Raw genomic sequence first — 15,679 nt, 5'->3', positions numbered from 1 at the left:
CTGACTTCAACCCATTGCCCATTACAGAAACGCCATGGTGTGAGGAGAGGTATATTTGTCAGAATGAAATCTGAACATAATACTAACAGCAATTTATTTTCTCTAGTACAAAATGGTAATATATGTGATGGCTTTATGACTGAAACTGGCAACTCAATGCTCATGATCAAATCAGATACTTTTTATTTGGGACACTTAAGAGTTATATTTATTTATTATTTGTTATCAGAGGTAAAAATTTGGAATTAATTTTATTACATTTCTCTCTAGGCATATTTTATCATATAATAGATAGCAATGTTGTCAACTTAAAAATAAACAAATTATATACAGAATAACCAACTCAATATAGCCAAGTCATTAATTCTGCATGTAATTACATTTTACTTCTTATAAATCAGAGCTTCATGATTAATTATGGATTTGAGTATCTATGTTTTAAAAGCAACTTTGTTAATATACTGTTTTCATTTTGTCAAAACTATCAATAACCATGACTAGGTTTGCTATATTATTTAATGTGCATATATTATATATACATTACACTCTATTTAAAGTTTAGAAATGTAAAAATAAATTAGAATTGTCTCTTTAGAAATGTGAATTGCACTGATTTAATTTTGAATAACCAATTTAAAGTCTTCCACGACAGTTCTTATGATAACATCATAAAAAAATCAGGTAATTTCATCTTAGAGAATTTAAAAAATCAGCAACAATGAAATAAAAAGCTGATGTCTACCAGTCTGTCTGGAACAAGAGTGAAAACAGCAATAAAAATAGACTCATAATACTCCAATACATACACTTAACATTTCAGAGCTGAGAAATGGACTAAACACATTATAAAGAATTAATGAGTAACTTACAAACACCAAACCCCACAGAACTGAATTTAGATATATTCAAACTCAGATATATTCACAGTACTAAATTTAATTAAACAATTAGAGTGATGGAAAACAAGAAACGACTTGAAATAGCCAGGTATTCATTCAAACTGCACATGCTCCAAGGGGGGAGGGGCTAAAACAGCCACAGAAGTGAGCAGGTGACACAGGGGAAGTGGCAAGTGCTGCAACATCTCTGTCATTTGTACTTCGTGCATCTACTTGTTAAACATTTGTCACTAGAATTACCCCTGATAGTATTTCAGGACATAGACTAAGCAATAAACAAAATTTTTTCAACTTCTATGAATAAAATGTCAGAAGTCTATGAAGGAAGAGGAGGAAATAAGGAGAGCTTTCCTTCCCTGAAGTTCTATTGTATAAAGAAAGCTGACATTTAGAAGCAAGTTAATTATTGCCTTAGTTCTTAATTACACTACACATACAATTAAACTGCACATTAAGTCTAGTAAACAGGTAAGAGGGAGCTCACTGTCAACTATAAAGGTAAAAGTAAGACATAAAAAGACTTAAAATACTTAGAAATAGTTCAAGTATTTTAATGCAGGACCAAAAATTTGTATCATTCAACAATGGAATCAGCAATTAATGAAGACAAAGTATTATTATTATTATTATTATTATTATTATTATTATTATTATTATTATTATTATTATTATTTTATTAGATATTTTTTGTATTTACAATTCAAATGTTATCTCCTTTCCCTTTGCTCCCAAACACCCCTCCAGTTGCTTCTATGAAGGAACTCTCTCTCCCAATGACCCTATCCACCTCAGTGCCTTGGCATTCCCCTACACTGGGAAAATGTACTTTCACTGGACTAAAGGATTCTTCTCCATTGATGACAGATAATACTGTCCTCTGATACATATGCAGTTAGAGTCATGGGTCTCTACATGTGTGCTCAATGGTTGTTGTTTTAGTCCATGGGAGTTGTGGAGGGTTTGGTTGGTTGATAATGATTTTCTTCCCATAAGGTTGCAAACCCTTTCAGCTCTTTCAGTCTTTCTCTAGGTTTTTCATTGATGTTCCCTTGTTCAGTTCAATGGTTAGCGGCAAGAATCCTCAACTGTATCTGTATGAATCTGGCAGAGCCTCTGAGGAGGCATGCATATCTGGATCCTGCCAATAAGGATTTCTTGGCATCAGCAATAGTGCTTACATTTGATGACTACTTAGAGGGTGGATACCCAGGTGAGGCAGTTTCTGAATGGACTTTTTTCGATCCTTTCTCCTCTATTTAAGATTGTGTTTCCTCCCATGAGTGTTTTGATCTTCCTTCTAAGAAGAAATGAGGCATCCACATTCTGGCCTTTCTTCTTTTTGAGCTTCATAAGATATGAGAATTGTTTCTTGGGTATTCGGAACTTATTGAGGCTATTATCAGCTTAGCAGTGAGTGCATATCATTTGTGTTCTTTTGTGACTGAGTTACCTCACTCAGGATGATAGTTTCAAGTTCTATCCATTTGCCTAGAAATTTCATAAAGTTATTGTTTCTATTATATAATAGCTGAGTTCTACTCCATAGTGTAAACATACCACAATTTCTGTATCCATTCCTCTGTGGAAGGACATCTGGGTTCTTTCCAACTTCTGGATATTAATAATAAGGTTGCTATGAACATGGTGGAGCATGTGTCCTTATTATATGTTGGAGCAACTTTTGGGTATAATCTCAGGATTGGAATAGCTGAGTCTTCAGGTAGTTCTATGTCCAGTTTCTGAGAAACTGCCAGAATGATTTCCAAAGTGGTTATACCAGCTTGAAATCCCACCAACAAAAGAGAAGCATTCCTTTTTCTCCACACCTTGCCAACATCTGATGTCACCTGAGATTTGAATTTAGCCATTCTGACTGGTGTGTGGTGGAATCTCAGGGTTGTTTACCTTTGCATTTTAGTGATGAGTAGGGATGTTGTGCATTTCTTTAGGATCTGCTTGGCCATTTGGTATTCCTCAGTTGAGAATTTTTTGTTTAGCCTTGTACCCCATTATTAATAGGATTATCTGATCCTGATTTGATTTTGGAATCTTTTATCTGTCTAGAAAATTGTCAATTTTCTCTAAATTTTCCTTTTTTTTTAGTATAAGGTTTTGTAACAGGATCTGGAGATTTCTCTTGAATTTCTTCAGTTTCTCTTGTATGTCTCCCCATTCATTTCTGATTTTTTTTTTTTTAAATTGGATACACACTCTGTGTTCCCTGGTTAGTCTGGCTAAGGGTTTATCAATCATGTTGATTTTCTCAAAGAACCAGCTCCTGATTTTGTTGATTTCCTGTATAGTTCTTTTTGTTTCTACTTGACTGATTTCTGCTTTGAGTTTGAATATTTCCTGCCGTCCACTCCTCTTTGGTTTATCTGCCTGGTTTTGCTCTACAGTGCTCAGGCATGCTGTCAAGCAGAATGCTCTCTGCAGTTTGTTTTTGGAGGCACTCAGAACTACAGTTTTTTTTTTTCTCTTAGCACTGCTTTTATTGTATCCCATTAGTTTGGGAATGTTGTGCCTAGATTTTTATTAAATTCTAAAAAATCTTTAATTTTTTCTTTATTTCTTCCTTGAGTATGTTATCATTGAGTAAATTATTATTAAACTTTCATGTGTCTTTAGGTTTTTTTGTTGTTTTCTTTTTATTAAAGAGCAGCCTTAGTCCATGGTGATCTGATAGGATGCCTGGGATAATTTTGACCTTCTTAGAACTGTTGAGGTCTGTTATTTGATAGACTATAGGGTCAATTTTGATGTAGGTACAGTGAGGTGCTTAGAAGAAGGTATATTCTTTTGTTTTATAATGAAATGTTCTATGGATGTCTTTTAAATTCGTTTTGTTCATAACCTCTGATAGTTTTACTGTGTCTCTGTTCAGTTTCTGTTTCTATGATCTGTCCATTGATGAGAGTGGGTGTGTTGAGCTCTCCCACTACTAATATGTGTGGTGCAATATATTGTTTGAGCTTTAGTAGGGTTTCTTTTATGCATGCGGGGTCTCTTTTTATGTAGAGCATAGATGTTCAGGATTGAGAATTCATCTTAATAGGATCTTTCCTTATCTTTTAAAATACCTTTTGGTTGAAAATCTATTTAATTTGATATTAGTGTGGCTATTTTTGCTTTATTCATGGAATCATTTACTCGGTAACATTTTTCCCAGCCTTTTACTCTGAGGTAGTGTCTATCTTTGTCACTGAGATAAATTTCCTGTGTTCAGCAAAAGTTGGATTCTTTTTATGTATGCAGTCAGATCGTCTATGTCTTTTTATTGGGAAACTGAGTCCATTGATGTTGAGATATTAATGAATAGTGATTTTTTTCTGTTATTTTGTTATTAGAGGTGCTTTTATTCTTTTGGTTTTGTTACAAGAAGATGATATTCTTGCATTTCCATGGGTGTAGTTTCCCTCCTTGTGTTGGAGTCTTCCATCTATTATTTTTTTTGTACAGCTGGGTTTGTGGACAGATATTTGTGTAAATTTGATTTTTCCTGGAATATGTTTCTCCATCTATAGTAATTGTGAGATTTTCTGGATAGAGTAACCTTAGCTAATATTTGTGTTTTCTTAGAGTCTGTATAACATCAGTCCAGGATCTTCTATTTTTGATAGTCTCTGTTGAGAAGTCTGGTGTAATTTTGATTGGTTACTTGTCCTTATTCCTTACTGCTTTTAGTATTCTCTCTTTGTTTTGAACATTCGGCATTTTGAGGAATATGTGTCAGAAGGAGTTTTTTTTTTTTTTTTTTTTTTGGTCCATTCTATTTGCATTTCTGTATGCTTCTTGTAGGTTCATAGTCATCTCATTTTTAAGGTTATAGTAGTTTTATTCTATCATTTTTTTCAAGATATTTAGTGGGCCTTTTATTTGTGAGTCTTCCCTCTCTTGTACACCTATTATCCTTAGGTGTGGTCTTCTCATTGTATCCTGAATATCCTGGATGTTTTGGGTTAGGAGCTTTTAGACTTCTGCATTTTCTCTGTTGTGTCAATGTTTTCTATGTTGTCTTCTGCCCCTGAAACCATCTCATCCTACTCTTGTATTCTGTTGGTGATGCTTGCACCTATGACTCCTGATCTCTTTTCTTGGTTTCTATCTCTAGGGTTGTCTCTTTTTTGTGGTTTCTTTATTGTTTCTATTTCCACTTTCAATTTCTTCACCCCTTTGGTTGCTTTCCTGTAGCTCTTTAAGTGATATTTGTGTTTCCTCTTTAAGGGCTTCTACTTGTTAACCTGTGCTCACCTGTAATTCTTTAATGGAGTTATTCATGTACTTCTTGAGGACCTCCATCATCATCATAAAGTATGATTTTAAGTCCATATCTTATTTTTCTGATGTGTTGCTGGAGTAGAGAAACTGGGTTCGGATGTTGCCAGGTTTCTTGGTTTCCATTGCTTAAGTTCTTGCACTTGCCTATTGCCATCTTGTTATCTGTGATGTTAGGTGATCCTGTTGTCTCTAACTGGAGCTTCTCTCCTGTGCATCTGAGGGCCGGTGGGCTCAGGAAGGAGATTTCTCCTGGATGTTCTGCTTGCTTCATGCAAGCCCTGAGTCCTGATAGTGGTGACATGTACCTGTCACTGGGTCAGAAGAGACCTGTTTCTAGAGAGTACCAAGCTACCTGCGCTCTGAGAGTTTCAGGAGGTCTCCCCCTGGATAGTCTGTGGGAGGGCTGTGGGTGCTCACCTGTGAGCTCAGGTGGAAGAGTGCAACTGAGGCTCCCCTAGATGCTCAGCCATCTGCAGGCAGGCTCTCAGTCATGATGGCCGTGACCCAGCTCTGTCAGGAAGACAGACAAAGACAAATTTTAGTACAGTCATCTGTATTGCATTTTACATTATGACTTAATAAAAATTAAATATTTAATTTAGTTAAATAGAAATATAAGTTAAATATAAACAGTTTACACTGATGATTTATATAATCAAATACTTTATATAATAAAAAACAATTTATTATGAATCTTTTTTATTTAAAAGATAACAAATCTAGTGTTAATTATTGTTTTTCCAAATTAAAATAGCATATTCATTAAGTGACTTAGAAATTCATAAGTACATACATTTTATTCAGACCAACTTAGAGCTAAATGTTTTATGTCTCTAACCAGAAGATAAAAACTATCTGTAGTTTAAAACAAGAAAATAAAATCAAAGCCTGAATAAGGGAAAAATGTATGAGTAAGCAAAACATAACAATAAAGAAATACATGCGTAGAAAACAAAGAAAAATACATAGAAATAATTTTAAAAGTTTATTTTTATTATTTCTAATGTATGTATGTGTGGATATGTACTCATGACTATAGGTACATTTGGAGGACAAAGGCTTTGAAATCTATTAGTGATAAGGTCATACTGGGTTGGTTTTGATCTACCCATCATGGGTGCTGGGAACTAAAACTTGGTCCTCTGCGAGATCATTGGAATCCTACACACCATCAGCTATGATGTTCGTCAACTTGTGTCTATCTGGAATTATTTAAAACTCAAGCTGGTAAGTACACCAGTGAGGAATTTTTTCTGAAATCTTTTGAAGTGAGAAGATCTAATTTTAGTTCAGATCTCTTAAGGTAATAAAATTACCTTAAATCTGGGCCACATTTATTTTGGAAAGTTTATACAATGGATGTAGATGAAGAAAGCATCCTTTCTTTACTTGCTTCACCTAGTTCTCAGTGACAAGGATCCATTCCTATGGCATTAGAGCGCATTTAACAGGATTCTGGCGTATTCTGAAGACTGGCTGAGATAATTAGCCTATTGGAATGTACAGCTACTGGGTTCTTAGACCTTTCATTTGTAAACAGGCATGTTGGAATAGCTGGACCCCAACCTGTAAACTATTCTAAAAGTTGTCCTTAGTCTTTTTCTACACATATATTCATTCTATAAGATCTGTTCCTCTACAGAGTCTGGATAAATACAACTACTGAGCCATTACCCTAGTCCCCAACCTTCTTCATATTTTATCTACAATATGATGAATAGAAATGTGAAAATATATACTTAACTTATGAAAATGGTAATAGCATTAATCTAGAAGGCAGAAGCCCTGAAGGCCAGCTGAAAGATAAAAAACAGGTATCCTTGGGAGGTAGGAGATTGGGAGGAAACTCCAGAATGTACCAGAGGCTTGGAAGATGAGAGACCCTCAGAACTTAAACTCTAGATGAAATGGTCAACAGTGGGAAGAGGGAACACGCAGATCCAACCTCCAGAAGAAAAGACATTGCATCAAATGAGGGATGGGTTTGCTATCCCACAGTCAGACACTTTCCCACATTTTTTTCCTGCCTGAAAGATTTGTAGGGCTGGAAATAGAGAAGATCCTGAGAAAAAGAAGATTCACGGACAGGCCCAAAAGAGGATTCAGCCCAAGGGGAGGCCCCAAGGCCTGAAAGCATTACTGAACCTATGGAACACTCACAATCTGATGACTGGCCTTTGAAAGACCCAACAAGCAGATGAAAGAGTGAGATGAAGATATTTATACTCAGCTAATCACAGAAACTGCTGACCCCTATGGTTGAATTAGGGAAAGGCTGGAGGAAGCTTAGGAGGAGGGCCACCCTGTAAGAGAACTAGCAGTCTCAATTAACCTGGACCACTGAGATCTCAGACACTGGATTAGCAACTAGGCAGTATACACCAGCTGATATGAGTGCTTCAATACATATACATCAGAAGAAATACCTAACCCTGAAGAGACTGGAGGTCCCAGGGAGTTTAGAGGTCTGGTGGGGTGGGTGGGGTAGGGACATACTCATGGAGACAGGGGCTGGGGAGGAATTATGGGATGTGGAACAGTTGGAGGAAATAAAATATAGAGTGTAAAATATATATAAAATAAAATTTAAAAAAATACAAACAGTAACGTTATGGATGTAAAAAGTTGAGTGTAACAAAGAAAGAAAGAAAAAGAGAGGATGGAGATAATAATTTGAAAGCTAAAGAAAAAGATGTATCAATATCTCTTATGATAATAAAGTCATGTTGTCAGATACTTTGATAAATTGTTATAGCCCATGTCTGTGGAAACAAAAATCTTTAGATGTTCATATTGTAAGAAAACTAAATTTGTTTTTGTATTTCTTCTTCACAAAGAAAATCTAGACTCAGATGATTATCTAATACTTAACACAATGAATAAATGGATAAAAATTGATTGGGGGTAGAAGTTAAATCTGATCATAGGACATAACTGCTATGAAGAGAGATACTGAAATGCAGTTGGGAAAAATTTAGCTATGGACAGAGGAGAATCCAAATTATCAAAGATAAAGGAAGAATAGGAGATGAATAAAATGTCTTAAAAATATGCATACATATACATATACATTGTACATACACATACACATATATACACATACATCATATACACATACATAACATATACATACACATATACATATACATCATATACATGTACACATACACAGATACATACACATACATATACACATATGTATATATGTATATTTATGCATTTTAACTGAGATTATGCATTTAAGTGACAATGTTTCCTCTTAAAAAATAAAGTATTTAAGTGAAACTCAGTGCTAGGCATGAGCAAACTGTTTTTAAATTGGTCAGTGAAGGCCAACAGAACCCTAAAACTAGATAGGATCTTACCATTCTTTTTTTATCTTGAGAAAGAAGAAAGGAGGAGGAGGAGAATGAGGAGGAGGAGGAGGAGGAAGAGGAGGAGGAGAGGAAAGAGAAAGAGAAGGAGAATAAAGTAAAGAAGGAAAAGAAGGAAGGGGGACTATTGTGGAACACACACAAACTATGGCCTCAGTTTTCTGATTAATCTGGATCTAACCTGAAAGCTTTCTTACTAGAGACTAATTTTCGTAGCTTAATGGAGCCACACAAGCTTCCAATGAAGAGAAACAATTAGTAATCCCATACAGCAGTAATGTGAGTTAACCACAACAATGACTAGGATTGTAAGATAGTCCAAAAGGTGCAATAGCAGTAACTTTATCTTGGTAGTTACCAACAGCTAGTTAATAATATGTAAGTCCAGGTCAGATGGTCATAAATTCATGCTTGGCAGTGTAATTCTAGTCAACTAACATGCCTAGTGAGATAGTGCAACCCAGAGTAGAACATACTATTGCTTCTTTCCACACCAGTATTACTTATAACTGAACTCACTCTATATATATACTTCTTTTTGAACCACAAGGAGATCATTACAAAAAGCAGTACTTCCCACACCTAATCATTAGTGTCTACTATGAATACATTCACAGCACAACTTCTGTAGTTTAGGCTCAGGAACCACTGAGAGTGTGGAGTTAAAAAGATTCTAAGAGCCACAAAACTAGAAAATTTGCTGTGAGATAGCACATTCTAATATATATATATATATATATATATATATGTGTGTGTGTGTGTGTGTGTGTGTGTGTATGTATATATATGTATATATATGTATATATATATATGTATATATATATACATATATGCACGTGAACTGGATGTTTAGGGAATGTATGTTTTCGGGGGAGTTGGGGGAGGTGGAATGAGAATTTGATATACATACATTGTATGAAATTCTCCCAATATTAATATAATCACGTTTTTTGAATTATATATAATTTATTTAAATCTAAAGGTAAGATATATACCACATAGATGTAGGTCAGGTGTTATATAATTGTCACCCAGGTTCGTATTGCACCTACATGAATAAGCATGATAAATGATTCCTGAGGGTCAGGTGGAAAGGTAGTGGTTGACTCAGTGACTCCACAACCAGGATAACACACTCCTACAAAGGGGATGTCTAAATGCTGTCATGAGAGAAACTCTCAGTAAGAAAGGATAAAAGAGTGACGGATGAAAAAAAAATGGCAAGGCAAAAGGGTATTAATAGATATTGCTGTTTTCTATTGTGTGTTGAGAAAATATTGATGTGACATATGTATGGATCATGTGACAAATGACATAGAACATGTCCTAAGAGCTCAGAATTGGTAAAATTGTCAACTTAAAAGGTATTGAGATGAGGCTTTAATGGGCTTCATTAAAGTTACTCAGTACCCAAAAGTTTTTGTATCTCATATTAATTATTTTAAGACATTATTTATGGAAGAAGGTTCTAAAATGGGCAATGTGTACTTTAAGTAAGCTATCAGTTACATCGTGTAATTTAAGATAACGACAGGAAAAAGTGATGTTTCCTATCTATTAAAATGAGTATCAATATAAAACATGAGTTAATATGAGAAATTGAGAAATGAATGTCAGAAAAAGTTTTTTAAACACTGTCCTGAAACAAATCATATAAAACCATGGTAATAACATAATTAAAACAAATAAAACTAATATTGGGAACAAATATAAAATATATACTCTGATATAAAAGCTATTATAGCTCCTGTCTCCTTTGTTTTTCCCTCAAACATTAAAGACAGAGCTGACTCTTTCTGTACCTTCATAAATAGAAGTCTTAGAAACCATCTGATATCAAGCTCATAGGATATCCTCAACCCACTGGAGGAAAAGTGTTCATTGGAACAGACACTGATAATATATGAGAACACTTGTTCGCCCTGTTCACAGAGAACCAGGGAAGAATCACTAGTGAGGGATTTTGAGATTAATGAAGCAAATGCCTGCTTTACAGGTATGGGATTAAACACATTGCATCTTACATAAAGAATGTGCTTTAGTACCAGCAGCCCCATTACTCTGCACGTTGATTTTAAATATCAAGCCTCATGAATCACTGGGATGACTCATTAGTGGTTCAGGGGCAATATGTATCTCAAATTGATAGTTTTGAGATCCTATCCTTCAAAGTTATGAAACAGTAATCAATGTAATTTACTGAATCCCAAACATATAGAAAATGGTCTTAGAAGTTGAAGTGTAAAAATAAGAACAGTTCTTTTATCATCAGCCCAGTGTGACAGATTTTTGTTTCTCTATCTGTACAAATTTAGAATATTTTGCATATAAATCTTGTTTCCTAGATTATACTACCTTGAATAAAGGTCATGTGTCATGACCCCTTATTCTTAATCATACAAATTAATCCTACTCAATCTAAATATGTTGATATCTATATCTATGTTTATGTCTATGTCTATATCATATATATATATATATATATATATATATATATATATATTTACTACAGGAATGATCACCTGGTATTAGATAATTATATTTTAATTTCAAATGTAAACTAATAATACTAAATGGTAAATAAAAGGTTCTACATTAAATCTTTATGCCAATGAGTAATGAACAGAGGGTAATCTAATGAACATAATTATCTAGACTTGATGCTATATAAAAAGCAGAGTGAATATAAAACTTGTAAGATTCTCTCAAGCCACTTCCAGTTGACTTTTCTGCCAATTACAATAAATACCATCCAATGTGTAATAGTCTGATAAAATACAGAACACAGGAGATAGAATAGATCTTATAGGTAACTGGAATGAAATGAAACATTTTCTCATTTAGCCAGATAGGTGGGATTGATGGTGTGAGAAATGTTTGGAATTCAAGGAGGAGGTTTAACCCATATTCTCACAAATAATCTTTAAGGAAAGGCAGTGTTTTATTCCTTGCAAAATGCTGTATCGTAGAGAAAATGAGGATGAGGACTCCCTATTGCTTCAGGTCATCATTGGTAGATGGAATTTATGGCAAATAACACAAGCTCTTTGTGCCTCCACCACTTTCTCCAGCTCATCTCTATTACAGCTACCATTCTGGTAGTCACTCAGCCTCAGGAGTGCTTCAGCTCCCTTCCAATATTAATAACTTCTGCCTATATAGATCAGAAGCATGTAAGCCTTGGCACAAATTAATAACTGACTGCAAGGAAACAAATGTGTTAGTAATGGTTCAAATGATAGAATAATCATGAAAATATCAAAGCAAGGTAGACAATGTATCATCATTATATAAAACAATTCTGTAACTTACAAAGATAAACCAAATTGAGCTTCACATAATAGGACATTACTGTTATAATTATATGAGTGTTTTGTTTCCATGTATGTCTGTGCTACTTTGAATGTGTAGCACATGCCAGCAGCCTGAAGAGGGTGTAGGAACCTTTGGAATAGAGTTATAGTTAGCTTGAGCTAACATGTGGGTGCTTGGAATAAAACCTGGGTCCTTTCCAAGAGAAGCCAGTACTTTTTCTAAATGAGAAATCTTTTTATCCACTACTCTAACAGATGTTTATCTGTCAATACTAATAATTTACTAATATAAATTATCAATGCTTTAAAAATGTTCTTTTACTCTATGACTAGGAAGTAGATCAAGTAATGTTGCACATTTTCTTTTGTTTTTCAGTATACTACTATAGTAATAAGATTTACTTCTAAAATGTCAGCCATAGGGTTTGAGAACCCTACAAGAATCTGGCTCACACAGTGAACTAAACAGCAGTCATTGGGGCTAATGAAGATTGAAGTGATAATCCAGGAGCCATCACTGATCTAAGCTAGGTCTTCTACATATATGTTATAGTTTTGTAGCTTTGTGCTTTAATGGGCGTTCTAACAGTTCTAGCAGGAGAGGGTGCAGGTCTCTTTTTCTGCTCTTGGGATCCCTTTCCTTTTTCTGGGTCAGTTGTTTGTCCAGATTTCTTATGTGGATTTGTGCCTACATTGTATCTTATTATATCATGTTCATTTGATATCCCCAGAAGGCCTGCTCCTTTCTGCAGAAACACCAAGAGTGACTATGGTGGAGAGGGGATGTATGTGTTGGGGGTACTTGGAGGAATGAAGTTAAGATACATGTGAGAAAAACATGGAACAGAGTAATAGATGATACATAGATGAGAGATAGATAGATAGATAGATAGATAGATAGGTAGATAGATGATAGATAGATAGATAGATAGATAGATAGATAGATAGACAGACAGAAAAAAGTCTGACAAATAGATAATATAGATAAAACAGTATATTTTGGTTTTCTTTCTATACTAATTGATCCAATGGCAGAATAATCAGAATTAATTACTATTTTCTATTTACAATCAAAAATACTAATGAAGCTTTTCATACCTAGAGGGGAAAAAAAGAGAGACAGTGGTGATTCAGCCTGTAAAAGTTAATCCTGTTAAATTACTCCAATGATGCGTTCTGAAGCTCAGTATCCCGAAATGATGATACTATTACTTTGTCTTAATTTTCAATTAGATTCTGTGTTAAATTTTTTTTCTATTGACAAATGATTTATTATGTGTTCTTTATAATGAAGAAAAATTTTTTCAAGTTCTGAGTTAAAGTGAACTCCTCATACAAAAGAGAAATAGTAAAAATGTCTATTTACAATCAAATTTAGTGGGGAAAAAAACAGAGTAGAAATAGTTCTCAAAGAGCTAGTTTTAAATTTAGCTTAAACAGCTCTTTTAATAAAACATGAAAAAAAGGGAAATAACAAGATTAAGAGAAAGGCCTTGAGTGTCTGTGGGTAGCAACTTTCTTTCTTTCTTTCTTTCTTTCTTTCTTTCTTTCTTTCTTTCTATAAATATCACTGTACATACTTACATTCTACCAGTTTCTCCTTTTTTATAAATTGAATAATTTTATTTTTAAAAAAAAAACAAAGATAAATATACAGATCTTAAGCATAAAAGTATATTAATACATTTTTGTCAGTACTTGATTTTTATAAAGATTTGACAGTATGCATTAAAATCTTGCTAGTAACAATGAGCATAAAGTACATGTGAAACAAGATGTAACCTGAATATAGTCAAAGTTTTCTTGCTTTGTAAAGATTAAGCATAATAGATTTTCAGTTTCTATTTTTCTTTTTGGCCTTTGTTTTTTCTTGAACTTTATATACTTTGTGAGTTGTTTCTGGGGTGTTCAGAGCTTTCTGGGTTTAGTATCCAATTATAAGTAACTCCATATTGTGTCTGGTCTTTTCTGACTGGGTTACCTCACTCAGGATGATATTCTCTAGATGCATTCATTTTCTTAAGAATTTCATAAAGTCATTGTTTCTGATAGCTGAGTAGTACTTCATTGTGTAAATGTACCACAATTTTTGTATCCATTCATCTTCTGAAGGACATCTGGGTTCTTTCCAGCTTCTGGCTATTATAAATAGGGCTGCTATGAACATTGTGGTGCATGTGTCTTTGTTGTATGTTGGAGTGTCTCTGGCGTATATGCCCAGAAGTGGAATGACTGGGTCTTCAGGTAGGACTATGTCCACTTTTCTGAGGAACCTCCAGACTGATTTCCATAGTGGTTGTACGAGTTTACAATCCCACCAATAGTGGAAAAGTGTTCTTCTTTTTCTGCATCCTCACCAGTATCTAGAGTCATGTGAATTTTTCATATTAGCCATTCTGGTTGGTGTAAGGTAGAATCTCAGGATTGTTTTGATTTGCACTTCACTGATGGTTAATGATGTTGAACACTCCTTAGATGCTTCTCAGCCATTAAATATTCCTCAATTGAGAACTTTTTGTTCAGCTCCGTACACCATTTTTTAATAGGGTTGTTTGATTCTCTGGTGTCTAGCTTCCTGAGTTCTTTGTATACTTTGGATATTAGGTCTCTATCTTATGTGGGGTTGGTAAAGATCCTTTCTCAATCTGTTGGTTTCCATTTTGTTTTCTTTACTGTGTCCTTAGCCTTCCAGAAACTTTGCAACCTCATTAAGTCCCATTTATCGATATTTGACCTTAGAGCATGAGCCATTGGTGTTTTGTTCAGGAAAATTTCTCCTGTGCCTATGAGTTCTAAGGTTTTTTTTTTTTTTTTTTTTTTTTTTTTTTTTTTTTTTTTTTTTTTTTTTACAATTTGTATCCCTTTGATTTCCTTTTGCTGTCTATTTGCCATGACTTCCAGTACTATGTTGAATAGGTAGAGGGAGAGTGGGCAGCCTTGTCTAGCCCCTAATTTTAGTGGGATTACTTCAAGTTTCCCACCGTTAAGTTTGATGTTGGCTATTGGTTTTCTGTATGTTATTTTTAATGTTTACATATGGGCCTTGGATTCCTGTTCTTTCCAAGACTTTTAAAATGAAGGGGTGTTGAATTTTGTCAAATGTTTTCTCAGCATCTAGTGAGATGACCAAGTGGTTTTTATCTTTTAGTTTGTATATGTGGTAGATTACATTGATGTATTTCCATATATTTAACCATCTCAGCATCCCAGGGAAGAATACTACTTGATCATGGTGAATGATCATTTTGATGTGTTCTTGGATTCAGTTTGCAAGCATTTTATTGAATATTTTTGCATCAATGTTCAAAGGTGAGATTGTCCTGTAGTTCTCTTTCCTTGTAGGGTCTTTGTGTCCTTTAGGAACGAGGGTTATTGTGGCCTTAAAAATGAGTTAGGTAGTATTTCATCTGACTATATTTTGTGGCATACTTTGGAAAGTATAGGTATTAGGTTGTCAATAAATTTCTGATAGAATTCTGCACTGAACCCATCTGGACCTGGGCTTTTTTTTGGTTGGGAGGTTTTTATGACTGCTTCCTTTTCTTTAGGTGTTATGGGATTATTTAGATAGTTTACCTGGTTTTGGTTTACCTTTAGTATCTTGTATCTGTCTAGGAATTCATCCATTTCCTCCAGATTTTACAGCTTTGTTGAGTATAGGCTTTTGTAGTAGGATCTGATGATTTCTTGAATTTCCTCAGTTTCAGTTGTTATGTCTGTATTTTCCTTTCAGATTTTGTTTATGGATAATCTCTGCACTCTAGTTAGTCTGGCTAAGGTTGTATCAATCTTGTTAATTTTCTCAAAGAACTAG

Source organism: Micromys minutus (assembly GCF_963924665.1).
Source record: "Micromys minutus genome assembly, chromosome: 23".
In the NCBI taxonomy this organism is placed as follows: domain Eukaryota; kingdom Metazoa; phylum Chordata; class Mammalia; order Rodentia; family Muridae; genus Micromys; species Micromys minutus.
This window is presented reverse-complemented; position numbering follows the sequence as displayed.